The sequence below is a fragment of the Protopterus annectens genome, chromosome 3.part0, assembly GCF_019279795.1.
Source record: "Protopterus annectens isolate FY-2018-M chromosome 3.part0, PAN1.0, whole genome shotgun sequence".
Lineage (NCBI taxonomy): Eukaryota > Metazoa > Chordata > Ceratodontiformes > Protopteridae > Protopterus > Protopterus annectens.
Genome location: NC_056731.1, coordinates 1,049,669,042 through 1,049,695,745, shown reverse-complemented (window position 1 = coordinate 1,049,695,745; position 26,704 = coordinate 1,049,669,042).

Below are 26,704 nucleotides of genomic sequence, written 5' to 3'. Positions count from 1 at the left end.
GCACAATCCAGTATAAAAAAGCTACTCTTGCACAGACAGTGTTATGGTATGCAGATTACCTCATTTTCTGCTGAAAGCTATGCAAATGAGGTAAATTTGCGATCCAGGAAACACTAACCTGTCTGTGGAAGAGTAGTGTTATTTGCAGAAATGTACTCCGTTGGTAAAGGAGTACCATTCTGCAAATAGCTAAACGGAGCTATGACAGCTGCAAATAAAGGATGCATCTAGTTGAGGAAGCATGCCATTGGCCAAATATAAGGCCATTGGCATTTGCAAATGTTGTAAATGCTTAAAATCCATTTTTTTTCCCCGATTGCTGATGTTTAAGCATAGCACAGCACTGCGCAAACGTGCTGCGCTTTAAATAAAATGAAAACAATTGAAAAATAGCCAAAAATGGGCGTTTTCACTAAAAAAGCTTGTTCTGCCATGCAGGTGAATGGCAGGGTGAAAACAACATGGCCACTGAGTAGTGGTTGCTAAGGGGGGAAGCTCAGTGTTAGAGATGTAACCAAGCATTAGTAGGCAATTCTATGCAAATGAGGATAAGGATAGTGAATCCCAATTTTCCCCGTCATGTGAGCCATGTCCCTAGAGTGAAAGAATAGGAGTAGTGGAGTAGTAGAGTAGAAGATAGATGACATCATGAGGGGGTATGTCTGAAAGACTGTAAGCTGATTGGAGCACAGTGGCTGCTGTTTGTCCTGAGTTGCTTAGGATTGCAAGAGGCATGTCTACAGTTGTCCTAGCTGAAAACAAGAAATCAAAGGTGTACGCTGTGGATATATCTGAAATTTCTTGCAAACGTGCTTACACCGTGTGCGTGCTTGTGCGCTTGTGTGCGCACGTGTGCGCTTGTTTGTGCAGCACTGCCCCTTGTGGAAACAAAGGGAAAAGGAAGGAAAAGAAATAGTAGGAAGTTAACCAAGAAGAACTAGCAGAACTGCCATGTGAAATATATCAGAATCAGCCAATTACACAGGCAGTAGACTAGCCCAGCACAGTCCAGCACTTTAAACTCTGCAAACAGCAGTCTACCCTGTTTTTTACCAAGAACTCTGCAACACTGCAGTATATAAAGACTGAAAACTTAAAAAGCTTATGTCAGACAAAATGTTAGGGGCTGCTAATGCTATCATAAACCAACATGTGCAAGATGCTGAGGGTGGTGATGTTGTGAATGCTGCTGAGCAACCCACAATGAGGAGATGGAGAAGAATGTACAGACCCAGGGTAACCTACCAGGGGCTACATGAGCTGGAGATAGTGGGGCACTATAGAGTGGACAGAGACCTCCTGCGGCAAATTGTTGAGCTGTGCTGGCCACGTCTCACACACAGAACCAACAGAGGGGAACCCATCCCAGTGGATACCAAGGTATGCGTTGGCCTATGAATACTAGCTACAGGTACCTTTCAGAGACCAACTGGTGATATGATGGGGGTTTCACATGCATCAGCATTGAGGGTACTGCACCAGTTCCTGGATGCCGTGTCAGCACATGTCGGTGAGCACGTATATTTCCCCAATTCCCGTGAGGCATTAGCCAGCAATATGCGTCTTTTCCACCAAATAGCAGAATACCCTGAGGTAGTGGGTGCAATAGACTGCACGCACATACACATCAAAGCACCACCCAGTGACCAGGTAGGGTCTACATCAACCGCAAGGGCTTCCCCCCCACCAAATGCCAGGTCATGTGCGATGCCCAGGGCATAATAATGAATGTGTGTGCTGGCTGCCCTAGAAGCTATCATGATTCCCACATCTGGCATCTGATACAGCTGTACCAGAGATTTGTCAATGCGGACATCCCTGACGGTCACCTAGTGGGGGGTGCTGGATACGCACTGGAGCTGTGGCTGATGACACCCATCAGAAATGCACACACACCCGAACAAGAACTCCATAATGAGGCACACGCACAAACAAGAAACATTATTGACCGTGTGTTTGGGATGCTCAAATCACGGTTCCGGTGCCTGGACACATCTGGTGGAGCCTTGCAGTACTTACCAACTACATGTACCCAAATTGTCATGATATGTGCCATGCTACACAATATGATCCTGTGAAAACAGCTGCAGCAGGAACAGCATGGGACAGGGCTAAACAGCCTCCACCATTGCCAAGGCCTGCACAGGCACAGCGTGACTCGGAGGAAGAACAACCTGAGCCTGCCCCAGTAGGCAGAAGGAGGCGTGCCCAGTATGCCTTGGCTTTGGCAAAGAGGCAACACATAGCACATAGACTGACTCAGTAGGAACCCTGAAAATTACACCTCTCTGACTCACACATAGAATAAAGGGTATGCCTAACTTGACACTACCTGTTTTCAAAACATGTATAGGGAGTGTACTATGTGCATTCGACATAGGCAGCCCTGCAGCACCACCTGAGGCATGATTGCCCTATTTTAAGCAATATAAAACAGTGCTAAGCACATTTTACCACTATTTAGTGTATAGTTTGGCAATGTTGGGCAATGTTGGGCAAAGCCAGGCAAAGTCGAGCAAAGATGGGTAAACACGTTCACACCTGCTTTACTGTTCCTTAACCAGTCAGGTCTGCCCAGCAGGAAAATAAAAAGCAGTGACAGGGCTTGAATTCAGGATACTGTGCACTATAGTCACAGTACTGAACCACTAAGCCATGACAGCATATCACTGGCACAGACACAGCAGGACATTTGTAGACTAACGCAAACACAAACAAATGCTGTATCTTGCCCTCTGAAGAAGCATATGAGTAAATTCCCCCCAGGCCTATGCAGACAGATAACAGCAGGCCAGGCAGTGTGATGTGGGTTGGGTAGTCTATGAAGTCACAAACTAATATACGTGAAATTGGAAGCTAAGATTTGTAATACAGTAGCATGCCTCAAGCCAGTACGATAGGCAACAGTACAGACTGAAATGGAGTACCTGACATAGCAGTGCAGGCCTAGCAAATGTGTTATAAATGTCAGGTGAACCCCTCATCCTATGTACACCCACAATAACAATCAGGTGTGCCCCCCGGGTAGAAATGTACAAATAATAGCTGCCCCCCTGTGTGTAGAAATGTTGATAAGTCTATGCAAAGTGACTCATTGAAGCCCTGCGGGCACAGCGTGCTTCCTATCGATGTACAACACAAAAGTGAGCCCTGAAGTAAAAACCAACTTGATTTTTCACACATATAGTATATATGTCCATACTGGGAATGCTCACACACTTAAACAAATTTAGCAAATTTCAGTCAGCAACATGCTGAAAGGTCATACTGGGTGTGCTCAAACACTAACAAATTTAGCAAATTTCAGTCAGCAACATACTGAAAGGTCATACTGGGCATGCTCACACACTTAAATAAACAAAGCAAATGTCAGTCAACAACAACATACTGAAAGGTCATACTAGGCATGCTCACACACTTAGGCAATGTCTGAGTACAGCAGTGGGACACAAATATCTGGCAGTTGCAGTTCTTACCCCAGAAACTTGTCATTATTCACCAATCCTGCTTTGCGCACACATTTATATGAAAACAGATCCATATAATATATTGGACTCTTGTCATAATCAAACTATGTACTACAAGTACTTAAGTTGTTCAAAGAAAGTGAAAATTCAAAGAAGATCAATATCATCAATAAACAATGAGCACTCCTAACATTATCCAAGCCATGTTCTGGCAAAAATATTGTCAGAGTCCATAGAGAACCATGAAGCTTTCTTTCGTTATGTCATAAATATCAATGTAAACTCATATATGTTCTGAGTCGGTGCAAACTGTAAATGAATACATGCACATGACTGACATTGCCAACATCTTGTCACACAGGTTCATACATATTTACCCCCCTCTCACTGACAAAAGGGCCCATTATCATACCTTGAGATTGTGAAAACCCAGAAATCACATATACAATAGTTAAACAGCTCTTTCCAAACCTAAAAACATGGCATCTATGGGATGACATGGTTTCACTAGCTGTGTCATATGTGAACTCCAAAACAAACAGACCCTGCACCTGAACAATCTGTTGAGACTCACCCTCTGTACAGGATATGAAACTGTTGAATGAGTTACAGCAATGTTTGGCACACTTCACAAGTGTTGGTGCACAACAGACCATGGGAACTATTGTCTTCTAAGCCTATTAAGCCTGATCTGCAAGGCCATGGAGTCCATCATGATGGAACTCATAAACAGAGCTATTGGAAGCCTACAAACACCCAACCTTACCCATTTTGGTTTGGTCAGGGGAAGATCATGGTTCCCAAACCTGCTAGACTGTTTTCAAAGCAGTCACCCAGGACATACATCAATGAAATGAGCTACACATGTCCCACATAGACCTTGAAAAGCCCTTTTCCAACATCCCAGACACATGTTGTATCCACAAAATCAACAACCTGTGCATAAATATGTATGTCATCTGATGGATTGCCAACTGGGGCACAGATAGATTGCACATGGTAAGAATTGTGGTCTCCTGTTCAAGCTGGTAACAACTGCTGTCCCCCATGGCTCAGTCCTGGGACCCCTCCTGTCTGGTGTATACTTTTCAGAAATACAGTCAAACACACGAGGGCTATGTTTAGCAAAGTTTGTGGATGACTGCAAAAAAGTTGTCATAATCAATGTTTGGGACAACAGAGACATCCTTAAAAAGGGTCTCAGTCAGACAGATGTGGTATCAAAATTATGGCCTCAAGCTACAGTCATACAAATTCCACATAGGTGTCAACACCATAAATATGGAGGTGATAATAAAGGATCTATGGACACGTGGATAGTCATCTCTACTTCCAGAAACACATTCACAAAGTGGTTAGAAAATCATGCTATGTGTTCCCACAAACTGCCAAGGTCTTTGCATGTAGGTCAAAGGAGGTTCCCTCTACTCATCAGTTATCAGACCCGTCAGAGAGTATCACAACACACTTGCGATGAATTTGACTAAGCACCTTCAGCAGCTGGAAAGACCACTGAAGTACCTCAACAAGAGGATTACTGGCCTCAAATAGTTGTCCCATGCAACAAGACTGAATTTAACTCAATCTGTACTCTGTTGCATACTGTCTACTCAGGAGATCTCTGCCCAACAGACAGGTCCATGTCCAATGCAGAACTGATGTACATACATTATCTGAAGTAAACCCAAGCTCACTGTACCACATGCTCTAGGGATATCATCATCACAACATTAAATAGAACATGTTGGAGGGATACATTACTAACTCACAGACTTCCCTTGCTTTGGAACAGGCTCCCAACTGACATTAAGCCGAGCCCCTCACTGACACTCTTCCAGAGGAGCCTTGATGAATGTATGTGAAACTGAACTGTCACACCATGGATCACTTCATCAGCTCTACTACACAGAGGCCTAGGGAACTAACTCCATGGGTGGTGATAGCTGCACACTCTGGCCATACTAATATATGCCTTCATGCAGATAGCCTATTACCTACCTATGTACCTATATAAATATATATATATATATATATATATATATATATATATATATATATATATATATATATATATATATATATATATATATATATATATATATATATGTGTGTGTGTATGTAGGGGGAACACAGTATAATAAGCCAAAGATGGATGGGCAGAGAAGTGTGTAAGAGGGTGACCATGACAGGGAGCCATCCAGGACTGTCCCACCAAGCACACATCCCAATGGCATGAAAGACATGAGGTGCACATCTCTCCCACTGTACATAACAGCCACCAGTGTCTGTAAGCATTACAGTGTATGTGGTCCATGTGCCTGCTGTACAACATGACTGTACAATGAAGTACACATCTACTGTCTGTAGAAATGTACCTGTCACACAGGTTCATAGATATGTAGTAGACTATCTCCACGAAGGCATATATCAGCCTACGCAAGTTGTGCAGCTTTCACCACACCATTGGGTAGTCTTCCAAGGCCTAGTTCTAATAGTTAGTACCCTAAGCCCCTTTCTAGTGGGGCTGCTAATGTGATGCCTGACATGAATTGTCCGTTTCCCATCCAGTCATCAAGGTTCCAACTGAAGAGTGTCAGCGAGGGGTTCTTTCTGATGTACATTGTGACTCTGTTCCACAGTAAGGCAAGTGTCTGGGATGGTACTCTATCCGACCAGCATGTTCAGTATTCTTCGTTGTGATGAGGTTCATATCCCTGGAATGTGTAGGGTGACTTAATGTTGTTATCTGTAGATGGAGCATGTTCAACAGTTATGTGTTGGACATGGCTCTGTATGTTAGACAGAGTGTGCCCCTGAGTAGGCGGTATGCAACGAAGAACATATTTAGTTTTACCAGTTGTTTTGCATAACACAACTGTTTGAGGCCAGTAATCCTCTTGGTGAGGTACCTGTGTGGTCTCTACAGATGCTGGATATGCTAAGTCGAGTACATCCAAAATGGTGCACTGTACTCAATGATGGGTCTGATGGCGTAAGAGTAGAGTGCCAACACTACCTCTTTGGATCCTGATGCAAACCCTTTGTTGATTAGGTGGGCCACATAGGATCTCCCAATCACTTTGGCAACATGGTTGTCAAAGGAACGATGTCTATCTACTTGTGTCCTCAGATCCCTTATCACCTTGTCATTTTAAGGGGGTAACACCTGTGCAGTAGTTTGTGGGTATTTTGTTTTCAACAAAGAGGATCACTATGCATTCCTCCACTGTGTGCTTGAGGCCATGATTCTGACACCACACATCTATCTCATAGATTCCCTTCTGGAGAATATGTCTGTCTTCCAGGAATCTATTATGGCAAACACTTTACAGTTCCCAGCAAACTTAGTCAACCACAACCCTCCTGTGTTGGCATGTACATTTGAGATGTCTATACCAAACAGGAGGGACCCCAGGACTGAACCTTGGGGACACCAGTCATTACCGGTGTAGAGTCTGACATGTAGCCAGCAACTCTTAATGTGTGGGATCTATCTGTGAGCCAGTTTGCAATCTATTTTGTGATGTATGGATTCATGGCCAAGTTGGCGAGTTCATCTGATACCTGACTGGGGAATGGTGTCAAGGGCCTTAGAGAGGTACAGGTAGGCTGTGTTGAGCTCATTTCAGTCATCTGTAGCCTGGATAACTGTAAAAGAAATCCTCCCAGTTCAGGAGGCGTGGTCTGCATTTGACGAAGCCAAACTGGGTGTGCTCAACTGTGTGAAGGTTCCCAATCTTTGTATTGTTGGCTTCCATTATGATTGGCTCCATTTCCTTGCAGAACACACTTGTCAGGCTCATAGAGCATGAATGCCAAGGGGTTTTTGTGGCCCCACCCCTGTGTAGTGTGAAGAACATTGCTGTGCAACATTCTATGGGTACATATCCTGTAGAGAGCATGTAGAGAGAGGTGTAGGTATCCTTGATGAATATGGATACATCCTCACCCTATGTGCTATGATTCAGGTTCTGATGCTGAAAGGTATGGAATGAGTAGTATCCTGGTAGTGCTGGTGTGCTGTCTGGAGCGTTGAACAAGGTTTCTGTTACTGCGCAGATATCAATATTCTCCATAATGAGAAGTGCCTCAAGTGTGTGCATCTGGAGGCTGAGACTTCTGGCAATGAGTAGGATTTAGCTCACTTTGTGGTTATTTGTGTTGGTTACGGGGTTTGGTTTGTCCTGCGTGACCGGTGTTCCATACCTGAAGTCAGCACCTCATTGGTCCCATCTGACCATAAGCTAATTACTAAATATTAAACACATGTTTTGACCTACTTGAAATATGTGAATATATATATTATCTTAAAAACCTATTTTAACTATCTAGTAGGCTACTTGGATAACAACATCTTTATGTTAATTAATACATAATTAAAATCTACAAATGTCTACTATATACTAAATATATAATTGTAAAAATGTAATATGTAAAAACTCATTTAATAATACATAACTAGTATCCACAGTCATTATCCCAGTATATTTTGTAACCTAAGATACGGTTTGATGGTTATAAATTCATTGAGTCCTGGATATAGTGCATTTAAAATCATCTGCCACTTGATCTCACAAACATCCAAGTGATGCTCAGTTAACCTACCCTGTGGGTCCTGGGATAGTTGCTCTAGTATGCAAAAAGAGAATTTATGATCATTATATTCGCATTTGTGGGTTTTAGATGTTTGATATCCAAGACATGTTCTTTGATTCTCTCCTGAATTTCCTACATGTCTTGCCCACATAAAATGCCCTGCAGTTACAGCATTTAGCTAGATAAACCACGTTGATTGAATGACAATTATATCTACCCTTAATGTTAATACTTGTACCATTAACTGTAATTCTACTACCTGTTTTCATGACATAGGTACATCTCCCACACTTACTATTACCTCTATTATTATTAACATGGGTATCCAAATACTTGTCACTTCTCTCAAAGATTTGTTTCAAGGCTCTATCTTTACGAAAAATGAACTTCGGTTTATATGATATATACCCTTGAAAATCTTTAAGTCTACTAAATGATTTCCAATATTTTCCTACTATTTCCATGATCTTGTGTACATCTGCATTAAATGTAACCACATACAGTATATGTTCGTCCCTTATATCATATTTCACTTGATTATTAATGCTATAAGTACAAACCGGAGAAGAACTATTCAATATAGACTGTATATGTCCATTTGTCCTTTTTATCTGTATTTCGTTCTTTAAATTCTCACATAGAGATGCTGGATAACCTCTGTTGGTGAATAATTCTGTCATAAAATCCATTTCCTTTATAAACTCGGTGTCATCACTGACCATCCGTGCAGCCCTAATAAATTGTCCCTTGACAATCGATTTTTTCTGGTGCTCCGGATGCCAACTGTCATGGTGCAAGTACGAGTTTGTACTTGTTGTTAATAAAACTTTTGGTGGAATATCGTATCTTCGTGGTTACTTTGATATTGTTGGACTGGTTATCTAGTTTGTTTTGTGCACTTTTTCCATGGAGAACGACGACTCACCCATTAACATCAAAGTGCTATTACAGCAAGTGCACCAGCAGCTTCGTGAGCATACTTTGTTAATTCAAGGACTGACAAACAAAATTGATTCCATCAACGGAACCTGTTCCAATTCCAGTTTGGGGTTGCCTTTGACTCAACCCACCCCAGTGTCGGCAATAACTGAAAACATCGTAGTGTCTGGTATTGACAGTAATGATTGTGTTCCAAGAGAATTGAATGAGAAAGCCAACACTATTCCTCATTCTACTAGTTCTATTGTAGCGAACAACAGGGCGAGATGGATGACTAGTAATTTCAATTTTAACACCAGTAGTTCGCCGCACATGGGGATACGTGTTCCCAACAAATCCTTGACTGATTTAATGAAGGAATTCGAGGTGAAATTGTTTAAATTGAAGAGACTACAACTAGAGAATGGCTACTTGGAACGCAACATCCAACTACGGCTAGTTCCTAAAGGGTTAAGGGTTTGTCGTTACCCGAACGGTTGTGAAAATGATGTGGAAATGATTAAAGAGCTTCATACCATATTTGACACTGCAGGGGTACACATTATGGAGGTTATGGTCAAACACAACAACCTCCGTATGGAAGAACTTACCAAACTACTCGATGAAATTCATGACAAAATGACGCAGGATTTATTATTTGACCAATATTTCACCAATTATGTCAATATAGTGAAAGACATAGATAAGAACTGTGATATCCTATATCACAAAAAGTCTGAGAAACTGAAGCGTGATTTGGCATCATATCGCAATGGCAAAGTGTATCCAGCAGATACAAAAACTACAAGTCGGATCAACATGACAGAGGATGCAACCAATCAGGAAGAAGATTTTCAAGACGGGGCGGTGAGGGAAACAGCAGCAGGTTCTTATAGTGCCGCCGTAAGGGGTGCAGACCCTTTAGAGGATGTGCCGAGGAGATCGGAGAGGATAAGGCAGCAAACTCCTTTCCAAGGGAACGATGGAGTCCGACAAGGAACGCAATCGAGGAGGGACCATCGATGGAAAAACCAGGAAGGAGAGAGGCAGCAAACCAGAAGAAGGTAAAGAAAAGAATTTTTTGGATACACGACTTTGCCAATTGCGATGCAAATTGTTTTATTTGCTTGAACAGTGGAAATAAGACTCAGACTGGTCAAGTTACATCGAGTTGTTCCTTAACGCCCATTAGACTTGGTTCAGAAGTATCCAGTCTCGAATTGACTGTTTTTAGAGACATAACACATGACAACTTAAATGAAATGAGCCTGTTCACAGGAACTATATGTAATGATGTATTAACTGAAAGTGTATGTTCACGTAATTCTGTAAGTGAAGCTCAGAATAATACTAACATTAACGAAGTGAGTAATGCTTTGAGTGGAGTGAACGATGTAATGTTATCCGAAGCAGTTACATTTGCTGGAAACACAAATTTTAGTAATGCACAGGAAGTAGTATGTAAAGGGGAAAAGGGTTCATTACAAGATGTAGAAGTTGACAACGATGACAATGTAATCATGCAGATGAGTTTATATGAATATATGGGGGATTACAGCGATACACAGTTTGACCCTGTTAACATATATACAAACAATAATGAAGGGCAAAATGTAGTTAACATCAACACAATTATTGAGAATGAGGGAAGTGGTATTTTGACCCCCACAAGTATCTCAAATGTTCATGTAGATAATGAAACAGCACAGATAAACCGACAACCTGACGAATTGAATTTTATTAATAAGGAAGGCAAGAATGAATGTTACACTCCCATATCGAATCCTATTATATTGTTCAACATCAAGAAAGACTTCAAGTTGTACAACTATTCTAACACAGAATTTAACACCAATCATGCAGAGATATTGTCCAAAGGGTTAAATTTTGTACCCTGTAGAAGGGGTAACGTGGTGGACACACTTAGGGATTTGAAAATGTTTACTCGTAAATTAAATTTATTGGCCTATTTTGGATATAGAGAGAAAGAGGAGCAAGTGGTGCAAACAACGTTAAGGAAACCTAGTTGCTTTAACCCACCTTATAATAATATGGTACACATTTTTGAAAATTTGTGTGAACAAGAGATCAGGCAACTATATAGAGACAAAAAGGTAGTATATCAGAATAATTTAAATCAAGAGCATACAGATAGTATACATTATATATGTGACAATAAAAATATACGAGTAATGAAACCCGACAAGGGTAATGGGGCCGTGATAATGGACAAAGTGGACTATGACAACGAAATGTTAACTATGTTATCAGAGGACAACTATGAGGAAGTGAGTATAAATGAAGTAAACATTGCGTACAAAGATATAGATTTATCTCTTGAAGACATGTTATATCAGGGGCAAATTAATGAGGATGAATTTTTGTATATGAATAATAAGTACCCTGTTATTAGTGGGATCTTTGGTATTCCAAAGATCCACAAGGGTATTAACAATGTCCGTTTCAGACCTATCATAGATGGTAAAAGAAGTAAGGTGTCCTTTATATGTCAGTATTTGGACTCAAAATTAAAAAATGGTTTAAACAGTTTTCCTCATATAACCAAAGATTCCTGGCATTTTTTGGACAGGATTAGGAACGTGGGACCACAAGATGACATCATGTTTTTGACAATTGATGTGGTCAACTTGTTTAGTGTTATACCACATGATATAGGGCTAGAATGGATGGAAGAACAGTTAGCAGCTACTGGGTCATACGAGCAAGATCAAATAAACCTGTATGTGAGACTAATGGATTTAGTGTTAAAAAATAATTTTATATTTTTTGAAGGGTACAGGTTTCGTCAAAAAACTGGAGTAGCAATGGGGGCAGCTTGTGCCCCCATATATGCCAATTACATCATGGCATATTGGGAGAGTAATTTTGTTTTTAGAAGCGAATTTTACTCATATATCAAACTGTATACTCGTTTTTTGGACGACATTTTTATTATATGGCAAGGAGAGAAATGTATACTCGAGAGATTCATAGCATATATTAATCAAACAGTGTGGTTTCTGAATTTCACCCATACAATTAGTAAGGATGAAATCAACTATTTAGATGTATCTCTAACTTATAACAAAAATAACAAGTGTATATCATCTAAAATTTTTAGAAAAGCCACATTTTCAAACTCGTACTTGCACCATGACAGTTGGCATCCGGAGCACCAGAAAAAATCGATTGTCAAGGGACAATTTATTAGGGCTGCACGGATGGTCAGTGATGACACCGAGTTTATAAAGGAAATGGATTTTATGACAGAATTATTCACCAACAGAGGTTATCCAGCATCTCTATGTGAGAATTTAAAGAACGAAATACAGATAAAAAGGACAAATGGACATATACAGTCTATATTGAATAGTTCTTCTCCGGTTTGTACTTATAGCATTAACAATCAAGTGAAATATGATATAAGGGACGAACATATACTGTATGTGGTTACATTTAATGCAGATGTATACAAGATCATGGAAATAGTAGGAAAATATTGGAAATCATTTAGTAGACTTAAAGATTTTCAAGGGTATATATCATATAAACCGAAGTTCATTTTTCAGAAGATAGAGCCTTGAAACAAATCTTTGAGAGAAGTGACAAGTATTTGGATACCCATGTTAATAATAATAGAGGTAATAGTAAGTGTGGGAGATGTACCACGTGCCCCTATGTCATGAAAACAGGTAGTAGAATTACAGTTAATGGTACAAGTATTAACATTAAGGGTAGATATAATTGTCATTCAATCAACGTGGTTTATCTAGCTAAATGCTGTAATTGCAGGGCATTTTATGTGGGCAAGACATGTAGGAAATTCAGGGAGAGAATCAAAGAACATGTCTTGGATATCAAACATCTAAAACCCACAAATGCCTTGGCACGTCATATTACAGAATATAATGATCATAAATTCTCTTTTTGCATACTAGAGCAACTATCCCAGGACCCACAGGGTAGGTTAACTGAGCATCACTTGGATGTTTGTGAGATCAAGTGGCAGATGATTTTAAATGCACACTTATATCCAGTACTCAATGAATTTATAACCATCAAACCGTATCTTAGGTTACAAAATATACTGGGATAATGACTGTGGATACTAGTTATGTATTATTAAATGAGTTTTTACATATTACATTTTTACAATTATATATTTAGTATATAGTAGACATTTGTAGATTTTAATTATGTATTAATTAACATAAAGATGTTTTTATCCAAGTAGCCTACTAGATAGTTAAAATAGGTTTTTAAGATAATATATATATTTCATATATGTTTGTACATATAAACACTAACATACAAGCACAACACATAAGCTAATTACCCTGCATATCCACATTCTGGACCCACACGCCCATTAAGGAAACCATGTTAAAAAATGTCTCCAAAGCCGACTTCATGCTTCTTAAGACAGAAGTGCTGAACTGCAGGACACCCATACAGATGGACAATACAATTATGACTACTGAATCCTACACAATTGCACTTTATAAGCACTTACATGACTGCATGCATAGTGCTATCCCAAGCAGAACCAAGGCGCTATCTTCCAAGAAAAGGAAGCCAATCTGGTGTTCCCCTGCCATAAACAAACTGCACAACAAAAGGAAGAAACTGTTGCAAAGAGGGTAAAATCCCATGAGGGGAGGAGCTCCATGGTCAACATCAGTAAGAAGCTATGATCCCTGTAAAATCCTCCAAAGCTAGTTATGAAAACAAAATCGACACTGATTCTAAACACAACCACAAAGCATTCTAAAGCTATGTAAAGAATCTCAATGGCAATACTCATATCTGCTCTGAGTTACAGCACAATGGCACTAAATATACAGACCCAACTGATATTGCCAACATCCTGGCAGATAGGATCAGTGCTAACTTTACCACCCCTGTCACCCATGAAAGAGCACATCTCTATAACGGAAGACTGCAAAGTCGCTGTCATCATGGCTGCACAGGTAAAAAACACTCTCCAAAGCCAGGAACACAGCATCCATGGGACCAGATAACATCCCAGGCTATGTTCTACACAAACTACAGAATGAACAGGCAACACACTTACGTACCATGTTCAGTCATAGCCTCACCTCAGGCTTTGTGCCTGCTAATTGGAACACAGCAACAGTTATCCCACTACACAAGGGGGGAGCCACCATGGACCCCAGGAACTAGCGCCCTATTAGCCTGATGAGCCTGCTCTGCAAGGCCATGGAATGTATCATCATATAACTTATAAAAAAGACACTGGTAATCACCAAACTCTGGACCACAACCATGTTGGGTTTGTAAAAGGCAGATCATGTCTCCTAAACCTGATAGACATCATTGAAGCAGTCACCAGAACCGTAGACAAGGGTAAGGTGGTTCACACAGCCTATGTAGATCTTACCACTGCTTTCAACATCATCCCCCACTCTGGAATTCTAGATAAACCCACTAAACTAGGTATAAATTGCTATGTCACAAGATGGGTTGCCAACTGCCTCACTGACAGAACACACACTGTGAAAGTGGCAGACTCGAAGTTCGACTTTGGACCAGTGACAAGTGCAGTACCACAGGGTTCAGTCCTGGGTCCTGTCCTGTTTGGTATCTACTTCCCTGAAGTAAACTTTAACATGGAAGGTCTGTGGCTAATGAAGTTTCCAGATGACTGCAAACTAGGAGCCATAATTGAAACTACTAAAGATGTGGACATCCTACAAAAGGGCTTCACTGAGACACATGCCTGGTGTTAAAGCCATGGCCTCAAGCTCAATGCCAAAAAGTGCATTGTCATCCCCTTTGGTAAAAACTCTGTAGCCATGAACTACAACATAGGCGGTAGTATACTTAACACTGAAAGTGTGATAAGAGACCTTGGGTCACAGGTGCACATGGACACACCTGTGATAATCACATCCTTACAGTAGTCAGGAAATCCTTCTATGTGGCACACCTCATCACAAAAGGTGTCTCATGCAGAATAGATGAGGACATTGTTCCCCTCTACTCATCACTCACTAGATCCATAATAGAGTACAACGCCCCTTTTACTATGTACCTCACAAGACATCTACAACAACTGGAAAGCCTGCAGAAATACCTCACAAAGAGCATTAGAGACCTGAAATACATGCCATACACAGACCGTCTCAAAATGCTCCAGCTGTACTCTTTCGCATACCGCCTACTCAGAGGTGATCTCTGCCTAACATACAAAGCTATGTCAAACACAGGGCTGTTGGACATGCTCCATGTAAAACACTCACAATCCCTCTGATCTTCGGCCCCCAAAACCCAGAGTGAAATACAAAAGGAAGGGGTGTATCCATTTACCTTATGGATACCCACACCTTCAGGTTAGTGGCACAGCATGAGACCTTGGAGACCATGCAAGTGCAACTAACATTGGGCAAAGTTGCTTATCAGATTGTAGCCTGCAACAGATCACCTACCTTGTCTCAGGAACCTCACTCAGTATTCCTGAGAACAGTGGAAAATATAAAGATCCTACCGAGCACCATTATATGAGGAGATTACAAATACCCAAACATTGACTGGGAGAATTACTCGTGTACAACGTCCTTTGCCCAATGCTTCCTAGAGTTTAAAAACTCAAATGCCCTGGAACAGCTGGTCACCATGCCCACTAGAGGTGACAACATACTGGACCTGATCATCACCAACATGGGGTACCAGTGTTCCACAACAGAGATAAACCCCTTGCTGGTAATATCAGATCATAAAGTAATCACACTGGACATCCACATCCCGCCTCCCCAGTCAAGGAAACCACTGTGAAGAAATTTTCAAAAGCAAACTGCACACTTCTCAAGACCAAAGTGGAAAGTTCCAAAGCCCCCTTGCTATAGGATAATGCTATACAATCTGTAGAATAATTTACAAGTGCATTATATGAGCATCTACAGGGATGCATGGATCGAGACATCCCAAATAAAACCAAGACACACTCCTCCAAAAATAAGAAACCAATCTGGTGGTCGTTGCCCATAAATAAGCTATACAACAGAAGGAGGAAATGAACACATGATAGAGCAAACTTCACAAAAGGAAAGGCATTACTGATCATTATTAGGAAGAAACAATGATCGCTCATAAAATAATCCAAGGCCAGTTTCTAAAGACAAATTGCCAAGGAATGTAAAAATAACAACCACAAAGCCTTCGTTAGCTATACCAAACATTTAGGTGGCAACTCTCAAATATGCTGTCAGCTACTGCAAAATGGCAAAAAATACACTGAACCAAGTGACATTGCCCACATCCTGGTGGACAAGTTCAGTGCAAACCCCCCCATCAGCCCCAAAAGAGCCTGTGTCCAACCCAGAAGAATGCAGAACCCCAGACTTCATGGACATGCAGGTAAAAACAGTCCTCTCCAAAGCTAAGAACACAGCATCAATGGGACTGGATGGTGTCACAGGCTATGTCTTACACCAGCCCCAAAAGGAACTACACCCTCACCTACATTCACTGTCCAGACCTTACCACAGGCTATGCACCCAAAGAATGGCATACAGCAACAGTGGTCCCACTCCACAAAGGTGGTGCCACAACAGAACCTGGAAACTATTGCCCTATAGGCCTACTCAGCCTGGTCTGCAAAGCTGTGGAGCAAATTATCATGGAACCCATAAACAGAGACATTGGGAACCTCCAGACACTGGACTCTACCCAACTTGGCTTTGTTAAAGGAAAATCCTGCCTCCTAAACCTAGTTGACTTCTTTGAAACAGTTACCAAGGACACAGATGGAGGTGAAAGTAGTCAACACAGCCCCCCTGGACCTCACTAAGGCCTTTGACACCATTCCCCACTCTGGCATCATGGACAAGCTTACCAGCTTCTGTGGGTACATATCCTGTAGTGAGGCTGAGATTGTATAGCTGTTTTATTTGAGGGATTAGTTCCTCTTGGAGTTCATATAGGACGCAACCTGGGACGTCATGTGGTCCCATGGAAGCAGTGTTTTTTGCTTTGGAGAGGGCATCCTTCACTTGAGCATCAGAGATGTTTGGGAGGCAGCCCTCTGCCGGGATAGATACTTGCTCTTTTGGGGGGGGGGGTGGAGAAGATTGCACTGAACCTGTCTGCCAGGATATTGGCGATGTCTGTGGGTTCAGTGTACTTTTTGTCATTTAGAATCAACTCAGAACAAGTCCGGGAGTTGCATCCCAGGTTTCTAACATAACTGAAAAAAGCCTTATGATTGTCTTTGGTGTCCTGTGCAATTTTTCTCTCGAAGCTGGCCTTGGAGGATTTTATGAGGGATCGTAATTTTTTGGTAGTACTGATCAGAGATGCCTTCCCTATTAGGGATTTTGCACTATCATGTAGTAGCTTCTTCCTTCTGTTGTACAGTTTATTTATGGCAGGGGTCCACCAGACTGGATGCCTGCCTTTGGATGATTGGGTCTTGGTTTTGTTTGGGATAGCATGATCCATGCATTCCTGGAGATGTCCGTAGAATGCGTTTATATAGGATTCTGCAGTTTGGGCCGTAGTTTCCACTGGCCCTGGGGCCTTGAATGATTCTACTTCGGTTTTGAGAAGTGAGAAGTTTGCTTTTGAGAAGTTTTTCACTGTGGTTTTCTGGGCTGGGGGTGGGGTCGGGATGTGGACATCCAGTGAAATTAATTTATGGTCTGGTCTTACCAATGAGGGATATACTTCTGGTGTGGAGCATAGAGTCCCCATGTTGGTAATGATCAGGTCTAGTATGTTGTCCCCTCTTGTGGGAGTGATGACTAGTTCTTCCATAGCATTTGAGTTTATAATTTCCAGGAACCTTTGGGCTAAGGTACTGGGGCTTGAGTAGTGCTCCCAGTCAATGTTTGGGTAGTTGAAGTCGCCCAATATAATGGTGTTCGGAGAGATCTTCATGTTCTCCAATGTTTTCTGGAAAGCCGAGTGTGATTCCTGACTTTGAGAGGGTGGTCTGTAGGATGCTATAAACTGAAAAGCAGTCTTGCCCACTGTTAGTTGCACATGGATGGTCTCCGATACTTGATGCAATGCCACTAACCTGGAGGTGTGGATATCCTTGATAAATATGGAAACTCCCCCTCCTTTTGTGGTTCGGTCCTGGTTTTCGGGCCGAAAAGCATGATATGAGGTATAGCCTGGTAGTGCTGGGGTGCTCTCTGGAGTCTTGAACCAGGTTTCTGTCACTGCACAGATATCGATGTTCTCCATACTGAGGAGAGCTTCGAGTACATGCATCTTGAGGTTAAGACTTCTGGCGTTTAGCAGCATTACCCTTAGTTTCTTGTTCCTTGTGCTGTCTATGGGGGTGTGTTTGACTTTTGAGCCTTGCCTAAAAAAGGCACTATGGGGGTGGCAAGAGCCTTTGCCAATATGCAACACCCCAGTGGTGCGAGGTGCAAGCCGTCCGTAGCAAAGCAACATGGCTTGTCGAGCATGTCATCCCAGGCTGACAGACACTGGATCCCCTTTGAATGACACCAAAATTTTAGCCAATTGTTAAAATCGATCATTTTGTCTTTGTACTGTGGCATCATTCTAGGTGAGGGTAAGATGCTGCTCAAGGTCAGGGTCATACCAGCCTGGGCTACATGATCAGAGAGCTCCTCTATGTCCCTTTTCATGTAGTCCAGGGAGGTACATCTCAGGTCATTCACACCAGCATGTACAATGACTGAGTCATATTTGTGTTTGCTTTGGAGTGACCTGAGTGCTTGTGTTATGTGGCAGATCTCAGCACCCGACAGGCAGCTCACCATGACCTTCTCTTTATTCAGCCTGGTGAGCGTGACGTCAGTGTGTCTGACAATAGAGTCACCTATTACAAGAGTATCAGGTGTGTTATTCAGACTTAAGGGCTGTGGCTGCTTGGCACACTGACTTTGTGGGTTATGTGTTGTGCGTGTTTTGTTTTGAGGTAGTGTTTGCTTGGATGTCTGCTTTGGAGGTCTCTGTTACTTAGGTAGATTCTTATTTAGAGCCTCCGAGTATGTTTTTGTGTATTTAAGTGTTTGGTTCGCTGATGTGGTGGGACTATGTGATACTGGAATTGTGTTGTGTGAGGTTACCTTCTCCTCCTGACTGGTTACACCAGTTTTGAGATGAGAGAGCTCAGCCTTTAGTTTGGCAAAATAGTTGCATCTCTCACATATATTTGAACCTGTTTGGAGGAGGAGAGGGTTGTCCGTGTACATGAGACAGTTGTAACATTGCCTCAAAATTCCCAGATTCACCAGCTGGACTGGAGAGGAAACCATTGACTGACCTTTGGACATGCTAGAGTAATATAGGGAAACTGAATTTAAGACGGACCAATAGAGGACAGGGTAATCGTAGAGAGTATAAGAGTAAGTAGTGCTTATGGTTTAATAGTGCTAACTTGTAGGATTACTTAATTGGACCAGTGAAGGGCCTTAGAATGAGAATATGGTGTTTAAATTGAGAGATAGAGCAGTTCTAAGGGAAAAAGTGAAGAGCAGACTTTGTGGAGCCAGGAATAGTTGAAACCCAATTAGGCGGTGCTGCCCGCTGTTGCGCTATGCTCAAAAACGCGCAAAACCACGCAAAAGAGGATTTTAAGAGAGGAAGATGGAGTTTTGGAATTGACCCAAAATGGCCAATAAAACTACAGTTTCAAGTCAGTAACCACTCCCACAGAGACAGGCAGGCTGCTCAATGTTTTTCACTTCCACTGATCAACAGAGAGACTTCCCTTTAGCCCAAGCAAAAAATGTCCTCTCAGAAACGTACAAGCAGTTCAAGAACAGCAAGCCTGTAACTGAACTTTTTTAAATCTCAGAAAAGTGGGAAAAAAGCAAGATTTTTTTTGTTTTTTTGTTTTTTTCAGGGATAGCAGAGGAAAAAATAAATTGTGGTAATGTGTACAGCATGTTGTGTTAATGCATACTGCTCTAGTATCATAAAGTAGTTAGGTAGGGGTTTGAATCCTGCACTTGGTGACTGTGTGTAAACTCCACATGTGTGACACTGTTGGACAATGTGATGTGGATTTTGCTTTTAGTACTTTATGACATATCACAATGACAACAGTATGTGCATTACACATGTCAGGTAGCTGTGTGGCAAATACATATACATACATGTGACCTCAATTATTTCATAGGTGGGAGCCCTGCTTTCTCCATAAACACATCTGTTATCTTTGCCGGAATGTGCTGCCGCATTCCAGACCTTAGGTCACATCTGTATGCTTGTGACAAGCCTAGCCATTGCAGTGATCCCTGGCCTACATAATCCGTTTTACATACACTCATTACGGTTTCTACTAAATAGTGTGAGTGAGGGTTTATGCTTGAGGTATATCTGAAACCTGTTCAAAAGCAGCAAAGTCTGTCAAAGATGGCTATTTATTATAGGTGTGCAACAACCTTTGTGGATATGCATGCAGAGCCGTTATTGCTTATGTGATCCACAGAGGAATTTCCAAAACCCTTTGGAAATGTGATTATCAAAGGAGAGATGACATAACACATGGCTCTATGTATACATCGGTACCTGTTCAACATTTTGGGGGCTACTACCTATGTGGTACTCTGGGGATACTATGTTTTGTAAAAGTGTATGACTATGCTTTATTTGGCTTATAGCTTTACAGCATGGGTTTGACAAGAGGTATCTGTCTGTATGATACCCTTTTGGAGGATGTGTGTGTCACCTGGAGAATTCATTATAGCCCACAGTATGCATTGCCAGACATATCCCTACTGCGTTTGCTTGTACCTAAGAAAGCTATATGCCAAACAGGAGTGGTCCCAGGACTGAGTGCAAGTGAATACCACTGGTTACTGGCATAGAATAGTACTTGAAGGCTGAAAATGTTACTGTGTGTCCTACATCTGTGTGTCAGTTGTCAAGACATCATCTAACAATTGTTTATGGTCAGGCTGTTGAGGTTATGTATACTACCAGAATGCAAACCTATGACAGATAGTAACAGTATCACCCACAGCACAGTGTCAAACCGTGTCATACACACGTGTACTCACGTTCCAAAATGTGTGTAGTACAATGCATACTGACCACCAATAGAAACTGTGGAGTGTTAACACTGTCTAATACAGGGCATGTCACCCTGCCCATGTGTCCACTATGCATGTACATGCAGACAGTGCACCTCAACCATGTTCACAAATGTACACCTGCAAATCTGTGCTGCACACATCCCACACTTATTGTCTGCTCTCTAACACATGCTGACAAAACTACACACATCAGCCAAGGTGCACATGGGCAGACAATACACAATTGGAATAAACACTGGTGTAAACAATACTGCATTGATAATTATAGCTTTAATGCATCATGTCTGGCCAGCTACACCTTCAAGGATATCATTACACTTTACTGCTGACAACATGCTAACATTGCTATTCTGTTATAAATTCATCCTGTGCATCAGCACCATGTTAGCCTGTTCCTGCATCAATGTTACAGATGACAGGAGGTGGCACAAGTTCCATCATATGCACAGGGTGTGTTGTTGGTTTGCCAGAAGCCTACATTGAGCCATACAATTGACATGTGTGTGTGAGTGTGTGTGTGAGGGCCAAGAGTACTGTTATGGGCCAGTGTGGATGTAATGTGTGCGGGTATGTGTTTGCCCTAGGTGTCTGGTTTATGTGTGTGTGTCTGCATGCACACAGTTCCACCATGTGGCTGCCATATACGGGGATTTGTGAGACAGCTACAGACTGTACCTGGCAGGCTTTACAGATCACCATCTCTGGTCACGGATATGGGACCTGTGCCTGGCAGGGGTGCTACAGACAGTATCAGGTACTAATCCAGACTGTGTACTATCCTCAGAGGTTGACATATGTATACTGGATCCAGGTCCCTGCTGGGACTGGCCAGAGCCATGTGCACATGGTCTTCTAGGATGGTCTATGGACAGCCCACCCCCAACATTGCTGGGGCTGGTACTGGCACTACGGGAGCAGCTATGACTTGATGGACTTCCACAGCGACTGCCAGCTGATGATGTTGCTGGCATACGTCCACATCCACGTCTCAACTGTCCCGCACTCTCCTGACACATGGACATGACATTGTGCAGGACATCTAATGTCTTGCCCCAACGTCTGTCAATGACCTCAGTGTAATTACAGATGGCACCTGCTAGGTCACGGATACTGTCAGTTAAAGTGGTGTTATGAGCCCTCTGTGCCCATAGTCCCTGCCTGGTGTCTGCTCCATACGTGCCTGTGCCTCCATGACAGCTTGGAACATGCATGTGGTTGTAAGAGTTGTGGCACGTCTGCCAGGGGCATGATGACCAGCAGTGCTCTGACGAGAACCCTTGGACATCTGCCTATATGGTACCATCCCAGACATCTGGCTATGGCTGCTGTGTCCTGATGTATGTGCCATAGATACCACACTGTCCTGGCCATTGCTGACTGTACACTGTCCCTCTGCTAAGGGCATTGGTGGTGATGGATGTACAGGCAGTATGACTGTGTGCATGGATGGGGTGGAGACTTGTGTACTGTCAATTGGTGGCCCAACAACAGACCCTGACAAACATGCCTGTGCCTCAACACACCTATCCTTATTATCACTAATGTACACATGAACACATGAACACATGCATACATGAACACATGCACACATGCACACTTGCACACAAATACACACCTCACTAAAGCAGACACACACACACACACACACACACACACACACACACACACACACACACACACACACACACACACACACACACACACCAGCAATCTCAAAACATAGTCAATAGCAGTTGATAGTGGGGTACAGTATCACAAGCCAAACAGTCATATCACACATGTCAGCATGCAGGACATGTGTTGCTCAACAGCATGCAGTGCGAGTGTAGACAGTCCTTGTTACTAACAGTATACATGACTTTGATGCATGTATTTTGTTGTTCAGTGATTGGCCTCCCCCTGGAACGCAATGTATATATGGACACAACATTGCTGTGCAAGTATTAAAAACTCTTTAATGTACTGTGCACCATCACTCACAGGTATACATGCCATGGCTGGATGTGTATCTGTGTGTCACATGGATATCAAATTCTGATTAGAGCCTCTGTGTCTTTAGCAAATAATTGTGGACACAGTTTTAGCTCATGCATGATGTGTATACACACAAGATCAGTGGTGCATGTATAACTGATGGAATACCATTAGTCCACATAGCCAATGTACAGTAGTTATGGTGAGTGTAGATCATATTGTGGACATGCCAGTATCATCCATGACATGGCATGCTAAAACACAAATGCATATTTAAACAGCACACATACTCAATGACCTAGCCACTCAATAGGATTACAAGACATATATGTGTCGGTTGTGCAAATGGTGATTAGTATACATATTGTTTATAGGTGCATATGTTTGCACACACACAACATTGAGGTGTATAGCAATGCAAGCTATGTGTAGTACTGTGGTTACAATAACTGGATAGGGTTTAGTACCATAAGCCATCATCATAAAGCACCATGTGGTCACTCAAGGCTACAAATGTGTCCCAAACCATCACCTATCATGCTATACCAGAACTGCACTTCCATGGCTACATTCACCATTTCACAGCCAGTTGTTACATGGGTTTGTAAGGAGGCCAGTAAGGAGAATTACCTAACATGAATGTGTTGTGTGTTGCAATATGTTCACTGCCCCATGATAGGCCTCTACTCCTCAGGTATATTATGTGTGCTGTATGGATGACATTTGGGATACTGGAGTGTGACTTTACAGAGGGTTTGTGAATACTTCATGTGTAGCATGTTAACATGTTCTGTATGTGACATAGTTGTGTATGTTGTGTGCATGCTTATTGACTCTGCCTATCCAATGGTCATTACAGTGTAGCCACATTTGTTTGAGATGGTCTGTGTATTGCATGTGTTTGAGGCAGCTAATCACATTACTGAGATGTGCGTAGTCTCACAGCAAACATGCACAGCAAGCATTATGCGTAGGTGTGTTACATGTGTACACGGCCTACACCTGAACTATGACATGCACTTTTATTTGCGTTTGTGAGTCCACATATACAGATGTTAATATATATGACACATATATATCTCTTTGTATGTGTATACCATACACACACAAGGTCCACACTGTTGTAAGTCCTTGGACCTCACAGCTGAACTGTTGGGCCTTGCTGCAACATGAACAGGTGTCACATGTGAACACAGTAACATTAGAGGGGGTATATATAGCTATAAATGCTAGTTTAGCATACTAGCCTAGTACAGCAGTTGCCAATGCTAAGCTAAACTTTAACATGACTATCATGCATGTGTTACTCTGTCACAACTATGTTTATATAAATGTTTGCACTAATCCCCCAAACAGCCATTGTCCACACTACTATACAGAACACAGATAACATGGATCAGATGTTTGACATTTAATGCTGAACTACATATTTCACAGTTATGTCCCACTGCACACAGCTACACACTGAATTGTCCATGGCAGTAGTTAAGAAGGACATCTGTGCATAGATACGTACTGCTGCCACATATGAATGTTTCACATTATGTAGAGTACTCTTCAAAAACATCTGCTACATGCCAGTAAATACATATCTGTTATATATCTTTCCTTTGTATGAGTTGGTATTATTTATTTTCCATTTTCCTTTTGCTTTTCATTCTCTCTCTCTCTCTCTCTCTCTCTCTCTCTCAGTGTCTGCAATAGAGGATTGAGTTTGTGGGCAGCAATTACAACTTGCTTTTATAGGTATTTGCACATGTGCATGTGATGGCCTCTGCACCAATTGGTGGCCGCCATTTGCTAATTGCATGCAACCTCCTGTGTGGTAATTGCTGTAATCACTATCATAGCAACCCAATGCTATAAATTGCTAACTCAGGTAGGCATAGCCCTTTCAGCTTTCCAAAATGGGGATCATGTTTGTTTGCTGTGGACATCGTTGTTTAAGTCAGAAGGTTGGTATAGTTCTTATATCTGAAGCCAGGGGTGTAGCCAGTGATTTGAATGTTGTACTTAGACCTGAATGTTGCTGCTTCCAGTACACACTTGTCAGTGTAGAATTGCCCTCACCCCTCCAAATGCTAGCACAAGATAACTGGGAGTATGTACTTTCTTTTCTAATTATACAATTAACTGCCATACAAAAGTAGTTATTGAGATGTATTCTTTTGGCACATGAACTGTTTGTGAACTGCTATACTGTGAATATTAATTTACTCACTTCTGAATAGTTTGTGTTTTTTTAGTGTTGACATTAGCACAGGCTGCTCAAGAAAACTGGACAAATTTCAGTACTGAGTATGCCTACCTACATCCTTGGTAGACCCTGAACACACAAGTATATTGTACATTTGGGTAGGGGTGCAGAAGTACAGAGAGCATTATGTATTATTGTGTGAATTTTATCTTGCCGGACTTAAAGGGTTGCTGTGTACCTGTTAGTTTATCAAGGCAAGTAGTCTGTCTGTGTAGCTCCCAACTGTGGACCTGTCCAGATGGTAGCCAGAGGTTAGCCTGTTATTCTTTGTCTGTGCACCACACCAGTCATTTCAGCACTGGAACAATGGCATTGTTACAGTTGGTTGCTACCAGTACATGGCTACATCCTTTGGTATTTCAGTGTTGTACTCCTACATAAGGGTATGCTTCTGGAAATCCTTCCAAAGCTATTTGCACAGTGTGTAACAGCAGAAAAGCTGATATGCATGTGTGTTTCTGCCTCTGCCAGGCCTCTCAAATACTCAGGTACATATTTGAACAGACTCAGGGAAAAGTAGGGAAAAGTGAGGTACACCTTTAAAATATTTGAGACATTAAGTTGAGCCTTTGAGAGAACCAGAGCATATGGATTAATACACCTTTTCTGAAGTACAAGCAGTGTCTAACTCTTACTTATTGTCATTATTCATTAAGTGTAATTCCCCACCTTTCTTCCTAATGTCAGTACTTTTCAGAGGAATTCAGAGGGACACAGCTAAAATTTGTTTCAAAATCAGGGACATCCCTGAAAATTAGTCACAGTTGGGGAAGTATGGCCTCTGCCCTAATCAGATATGCCAGTGTTTGTCCTGCTATGATACTGTGTGGGGGTTGTAAAGTGCTGCTGTAACATTATTTCCTGCTAGAATGGCTGGTTCTCTTATCACAGTCATGTAATACAATTCCACAACAACTGCTGGTAAAGATCCACAGAACAAGATTTGTGTTATGGCATTCCTATTTTTCCTATACATTTACTCATTCTGATGCATGATATATTTATTTCAGCACCAACTTGTATGTCTACCGTGGCTTAGTGGTACTTCATGCAGTCTAGTGTGTACAAGGTCAGGGATTCGAGACTGACAGAAGTGTTTTATTTTGCTGCAGAGCAAAACAAGGGCCCTGACATACAGAGTGACTAAGGCACTTTTAAGCAGTTGTAAGCAGGTTTGCACAGGTTTGCATGATGCTTAGCAATGCTTAGCTAAGCACACCAGCACACACAGGCGCACACTCGCGCAAACCCGCTAACAACTGCTTAATAGTGCTTACTCCCGCTAACCCCCATGCTCATTTCTTTGAAAGAAAAGAAAATGGGGAGATAGGAAAGTGGTGAAAAAGGGGCACAAAGAGGGAAAGACAGTAGGGAAAACAGCTCGGGATGTGCAGGACAGGTGTAGGGAAGGTCCATAGCTGCCCATTTCTATAACAGCAACAGCTGTGCAT